Consider the following 6,485-nt stretch of genomic DNA (forward strand, 5'->3'; position numbering starts at 1 on the left):
CAGAATCATAGGACCATAGAATGGTTTGGGTGGGAAGGAACCTTACAGACCACCTAGTGTCCCCCCCCCCCGCCACGGGCAAGGACCCCTCCCCCCAGCCCAGGCTGCCCCCAGCCCCGTCCAGCCTGGCCTTGAGCCCTGCCAGGGATGGGGCACCCACAGCTGCTCTGGGCAGCCTGGGCCAGCGCCTCGCCGCCCTCACAGGGAAGAATTTCTTCCTCATCTCTCATCTCCATCTCCCCTCTCTCATGTAAAGCCATTCCCCCGTGTGCCATCGCCACCTGCCCTTGCCCAAAGCCCCTCCCCAGCTTTCTTGCCGGCCCCTTTAGGCACTGGCAGGTGCTCTAAGGTCTCCCCGCAGCCTTCTCCTCCCCAGGCTGAGCCACCCCAGCTCTCCCAGCCTGTCCCCACAGCAGGGCTGCTCCAGCCGTCTGATCATCACTCTCTCTTCCTTGCCTTAATACTTGAATTCCCAGTCTCTACTGGGCAATGAAATAGCCACCACAGAGCCATTCATTTCACATATAAAATTAGTTTGATTTTTCCTGTGTGCATCACTCTACATTGATCTGCACTGAATTTCATCAGCCAGTTTACGAGCCAGCCACTGAAACCAGCGAGATCCTTTCACAGCTATCACCTTTATTACCCTGAATAATGCAGCACCAGTAACAAATTCTGCCACCTTTCCATTCAACCCCTTTTCCAGATCTTTTATGATCAAATTTAGCACTGTAGAGCCCCACAGCACTCCCTATGACTCTCCTGCAACTCAGCCCCAGAATGTTGGTCCCTGCCTCCTGCATCCCAATCTCTCTAGTCCTCAAGTCCTTCACCTCCTTCGGCAAGCTCTAGCAGGTTTTTCCTTTGTTTTTTTTCCCTCCCACGTTATTATATTTATAACTGGCAGAATCCTGGCTTGCAACCCTGTAGAATCTTTTAAGTTGGGGTTTGCTGGTCATTCTCTGCCCCAAATTAGCATCTCCCTGTCTTTGCATGGTAAATCTTTATGAAGCAATAGATCACACAGTGCAGTCAGGAGTGAGCTGATTTCATCCCTGAATTCCCTTAGGACTTTTGGGGAAAACAATCTGGGTGCTGGTGCTGCTCGTTTCCTCTCTTCCACCTCCTTTATGTTTAAGACAAGGCCTTTGATGTGTCCCCACAAAGACGAGTTCAGCATGAAGACCTCACTTCTTTCTTGCAAGGTGAATGCAGCCACAGTTATTTCACTTGGGTTCTGTGGAGTGGCCTTAGCTTTTATAGGCTTTGCTGCTCTAATCATCTCCTGCCGTACACGCTCTTCATCAGGCTTCCTGTTCCTGATGTCTTTGGGAAAAAGACTTATTTTAAGAGGTTTCTTCACCTTTTGCATGTTCTTCCTGCAATTCTCTGCTGAGTTGCCTTACTGTGTTTTACTCTTTGTCAGGTACAGTTTACTATCTTTTCTATTTTCTGTGTTTGGACACAATTTCAACTGCTTCTTTCTAACAACCTCCCTCATCCCACTGTTCTGCTATGACCTTTTCCTTTTGCACTTTCTCAGGGCTTTTTTTAATAGGTGTCATATATTTTCTCTGAGTCTCCAATCAGGGGCCTTAAACAGCTCCCACAGTGCTTGCAAAGAATCTATTTGCAAGGATTTCACTCTTTGAGCTGTCCCTTTTGTCTTCTTTTTAACAATTTCCCCATTTTTATGTAGCTTCCTTACTGAAATTAAGCACATAAGTAGTGGCCTTTTCATCCCCTGTTGCTCCTGCAAAGATGTGGAGTGTAAGTACCATATAATCTGTGCTGCAGTAGCTCTCCCAGGGTAAAACTTTGAATGAAGCCCAGTATGTTAGTCAGAACCGAGTGCTGTTTCTTGGTTATTTAGCATACCAAAGGCACTGCTGAGAAATCACTTGTTATGTCTTTGTCTCCTACTGCTAGGTCAGTGAGCCTGGACCTGGGGTTTTCTCCCTGGAAACGTATGAAACCCCATGTAATCCAGTTATTTATCAGTACTGGCTTCGTAAGGTATAAATATTCAGCTATTTCTCCTGTTAAAGGTGCTTTCCACGACATAAATTTGCTTCTTAGCATAGCCAGAATTTAAGATATTAACAAAGTGAAATGAGAGAGAAAGATCATATTTGTAGCAGTAATGGCAACTGACCATGCTAGGAAGAAATGTTTTCTCTTTTTCTTGGACATTTGTTCACATCTGGATACCTTTGCCCAAGAAATTAATTTCTGGGCAACCAACCCTGCCCAAGACAAGGTCTGGGTACGGTTTCTGAGATCCTCTGTACCAGAGCTCTGCTCTTAAAGGGCAACTGTGTCTGCCAACCCCACTTTGCACCATTGTACCCAAAGAATCATGCAACATGCCGCAAGTCATACACTTTCAGGGTGATGCTGTAAAATGTGTGATGTTGGGGGTTACTGGTTTAAACTATGCTTTTTCACAACCACCTTCTGAAAGCCTGAAGCCTCCATGAGCACCTTCCAGGTTTGTTTTTTTTTTGATGCTCAGCTTCATGATGCCAAGAGGAAGGTTTAGCACCTCTTGTTGGTGTAACAGCTGAATACTTCTCTCTCATTATGCCAGTCTGTTACTGATTTTTGAGACACCAGAGCACAATACCTGCCATTTTTACATTTTTTTTCTTTTGTACATGTTACCACTGGTATGTCTCTCCTCCCTGCTTTCAGTGTGTGTGCAAATAAGACTGAAGCGCTCTCTGAAAGCTTGTGGTTCCTATGTGGTCCTGGAGTGACAGCCTTTGTGATCAAAAAGTTACTGTTACTGGCCATCCTTAGAAGAGACCAGTCAATTTTTTGTTCCCATCAGTTCCTGTCTTGCCTCTGAAAACAGGCATTGAAAATCTCTTGGATGCCATTCACAGAGGGGCCTTTGATTCTCTTTGGTGGAGAGCAGCATGCAAGAGAGACCACACTTTTGCAGCCAAAACATTTGCTTTAAGCAGCTGGTGTCGCTCACTCCTTGCTCCTTACTTGCTGCTTCTGAAGATGAATGCATAGTGTCTGCAGGATGCTCTACAATTGCAAGAAGAGATGAGTGGCCCAGTGAGGTTTGGGACATACATTTTCGGGCTGTCAGGACAGGGCAAACACAGTTTCTTTTTTCCTTCAAGTGCCTTTCACTGTGGAAATATTAGATAGCTGCACTGCTCTTCTGAAAGAGGTGAAAAAGCAAAAGCCGTATTTAACGTTAGCACAAAGTGCACGTGCACGAAATGTTAACTGCTCTGTGTAGCAGGGCTGCACCCCGCCTGCCTTCCTTGCTTCTGCAGGAAGGGGAGGGAAGAGCCAGTTGCAGTGGATGAAGCCCCAGACTGCAACACATGCAGCTCCTGTGGCTGGGAAATGCAAGGTGAGCATTCAGGGCACCTGGGCAGAAGAGGCTAGGCAATTTCTTTCTGCCTTTCTTTCTTTTCTTTTTTTTTCTTTTTTTCCTTAGGAAAAACCCTACATCATGTTTTTGAGAGATTCTCTACTGCAGGGAGCACTGGATTCCTCTGGGAGATCCCAGGTCCATTCTTCTGCCAAGAGAAGAGGTGGGATCTGAAAGTGAAGGAAGCCTGTCTCCCTCCCTCCTTGCATTATACCCATGTCAAATTCCAGGCTGAAACCCCCAAAACAGGACCCACGCCTTCCCTCCTGTTGTTTAGTGCAGTTGGAGGGTCCCTCTGATCCCCAAGAGGCTGCAACGAGGTACCCCAGGAGGTTACACAGCTGCAGATGATGGGCAGTAACAGCGCAAACAATCATTCTCCTAACAACAGAAATTCCAAATAAATGTCTGGTGTTGGAAACCTTTAGCTGCAGAAACATTTTGAAGGCTGGAGATGCAGCAGAGCAAGAGACACCACTTCAAAACCCCATTTTGTAGTTCGTTCACTTTCACGTGGCTTTTCACTCTCCTCATACAATTCTTGTTTTCTTTTTTTTTTTTTTTTCTTGTGGGAGTATGGGAAAAAGACAACAAAGGGTTGTTTTTTTGTTGTCATTCAGTGTCTCCTTTTGCAACTTTTACTACTTAATCAAACTTTCAACCTTGTGTGTTTGCGAACTCTTCTCACCAACACATAGCTGTTTTGGGTGAATTTTCCTTCTTTTGTATAAGTTGTTGTTTGGGATCAGGTGGGGGTCAAGAAATTGCTGCTTTAAAGATGACAGTCTGTGGTTCTCAATGGGCCATCCTGTACCAAGTGTGACATTTACCTGCTGCCTATCCCTGCCGGATCTCAGCCTCTGTCAGCTGGATGTTAACCCCCTCACACTCAGTATTTCACAGTGTGCACCTAGTTTGGAAAGAGACATATTTGTCTTATCAAGAAAAATAACAGAAGAAATCTCACAGCTTTAGCAGGATTCCTATACCTCTGGTCAGTCTTTAAACTGAGAAAGCTTTTAAAGGTGTCAGATTTCACATTTATCCCGTGTCCTAAGGATAAAATAAAGGAACAGGAGGATGCTCACTAGGTTATTTCTCTTTGCCTCAAAATTGCCTGGTACACAGTCATTTGGACCATGGTGGCTGGTGGCGAGGCTCTTGGAGCACCCTAAATTGCATGTACAGACACAAAGCGTGGATTCACCTCTCCAGCAGGCAGCAGGCACGCCTTCAGGCACCGCGTGTTCAGACTCCCCTGGCAATTGGAGGAGTTTTGAACAAATACAGAAATTAGCCTTAGGAAGAAACGACTTTTCCCCGCAACTCTGTGTACTAGTTGTAGTGCTAAGATCTCTGCTGACCATGCTGCAGAAGAGAGGAGACACAGACCTTCCCCCTGCAGAAATTAAGCAGCCTTTCCGCAAGAGGAAGAGGTCTGTATCACCTCTCTTCCCCTGCAGCATCCTTCAGTGCAACAAATACCAGTACAGCAGCCTTTTTCTGGGTTTGAAAGGCACCATGGCTGGAAGGAAACTTGTCCTATTTCCTGGAGAGCTGGGGCTGTTTTCTGTCCCATGAACCAGTCAGGGAGTTAACCCTTTTTGAGACAAACACCTCACCCTCCAGTATTGCACCTAAGGCTTGTCTGGCGGCCCTTTGCCAGGATGCTCTGAGCCCCCCAGTGGGACATGGCCCCATGTGTCCCTGCAGAAAGCCTGGAGTGAATGGTTCATAGGGCATAGGGAGGGGGACACCGAAGAACTCCACCTTGCCTATTCTTCCACTACCAGTGACCCCCAGAGGAATAGTCTGGTCGCAGGCTATGTTGAGAAGTCACTTGCTTTGTGCAAGGGGTGTCCCGGACAGCCACACAACCACAAAACTCAAGTGGCTGCACTGGGATGAGGATGCTCTACAGGCACCCCCAGAGTGGGATTCTGAGAGTGCAAGGGGCAGGTGGTGGCTGTTTGCCTCCGGTCTCTACCCCCATAGTGGGACTGAGGTCACCATAGCGGGACTGATGGGGTGCTGGGATTCAACTTGTGGAGGAGAGAGACACACTATTAGGCAGACAGTCCTCTCCCAGACTTTGCCACCACCCTGCTTTGAAGCAATGGGAAAATCCCAAACGCTTTTCTCTTCCAGCGTGTTATTTTGGTGTCACAGGTCTGGGGCTGTCAGAGGTGTGTTGAGATCATGGTCCAGGGAGGTCTGGCTGCAGAACCTCTCCCGGCACTCCCCTCCTGGGAGCTGAATGAACCACACAGCACACAGAAATCATATCTGCCCATCTTTACTTCAAAGCAGTGAACACCGTTGCGGTCACACCATGAATACAGCGCTTGGAGCTCCTCCAGAAGTGCTGTTCTTCTTCTGCAACTGGATTCTTTTGCAATCATTTCCCCTTTTTGGGTGGGGGGATGCAGCAGTACATCTTCCCACAGGACTGGCTGAAAGTCCACTCGTCCCTTTTGGCACACATGTGGGAACAGTACCCTCCACAAGTGCCCTTAGATTGCCCGTACCCTGCGATGGGAGGGAGAGAGATATGTTAAAAGAGAAAATGTCAGACATTGTAGAGCCCCGGAAGATATCTTCTTGCTGTCTCCAGGGTGGTACTGATGCACAGGATACCTTTGGGTTTAGACCCACATAGGATAGGACCCATGCTTTCTGTTGCCATTGAGCTGGGGGACCACTGGATTCTTAAAAGTCACCCCTCTCTACACATGTCAGTACTGCAGCTTGCTGGTAATATCCCTTTGCATGAGCAAAAGAGATAGTCTCTCAAAGCGTGGCATTCATCTCATCCCAAACTGGGTGGGCGAGCTTGGTTGAGCAAATCATCAGCAAGAGCCAGGTGCAAGTAGATCTCCACTGCCAAAGCTGGGTGAGATGAACTACCTCCCTCTGCCCCAAGGCACAAAAACTGGAGAGGGGACAGGTACCCGTACCCGAGCCTCCTGGGTCAGCCCCATTTTCTCCACCTCCACAAGTTGCCATCTTACCTGGGGTGGCCAAGGAGAAAAGCAGGAGCACAGCAAAGACCACGCAGAGCACCCTCATGCCTGGAGGCCAGCAG

The sequence above is a fragment of the Falco punctatus genome (genome assembly GCF_963210335.1).
Source record: "Falco punctatus genome assembly, chromosome: 5".
In the NCBI taxonomy this organism is placed as follows: domain Eukaryota; kingdom Metazoa; phylum Chordata; class Aves; order Falconiformes; family Falconidae; genus Falco; species Falco punctatus.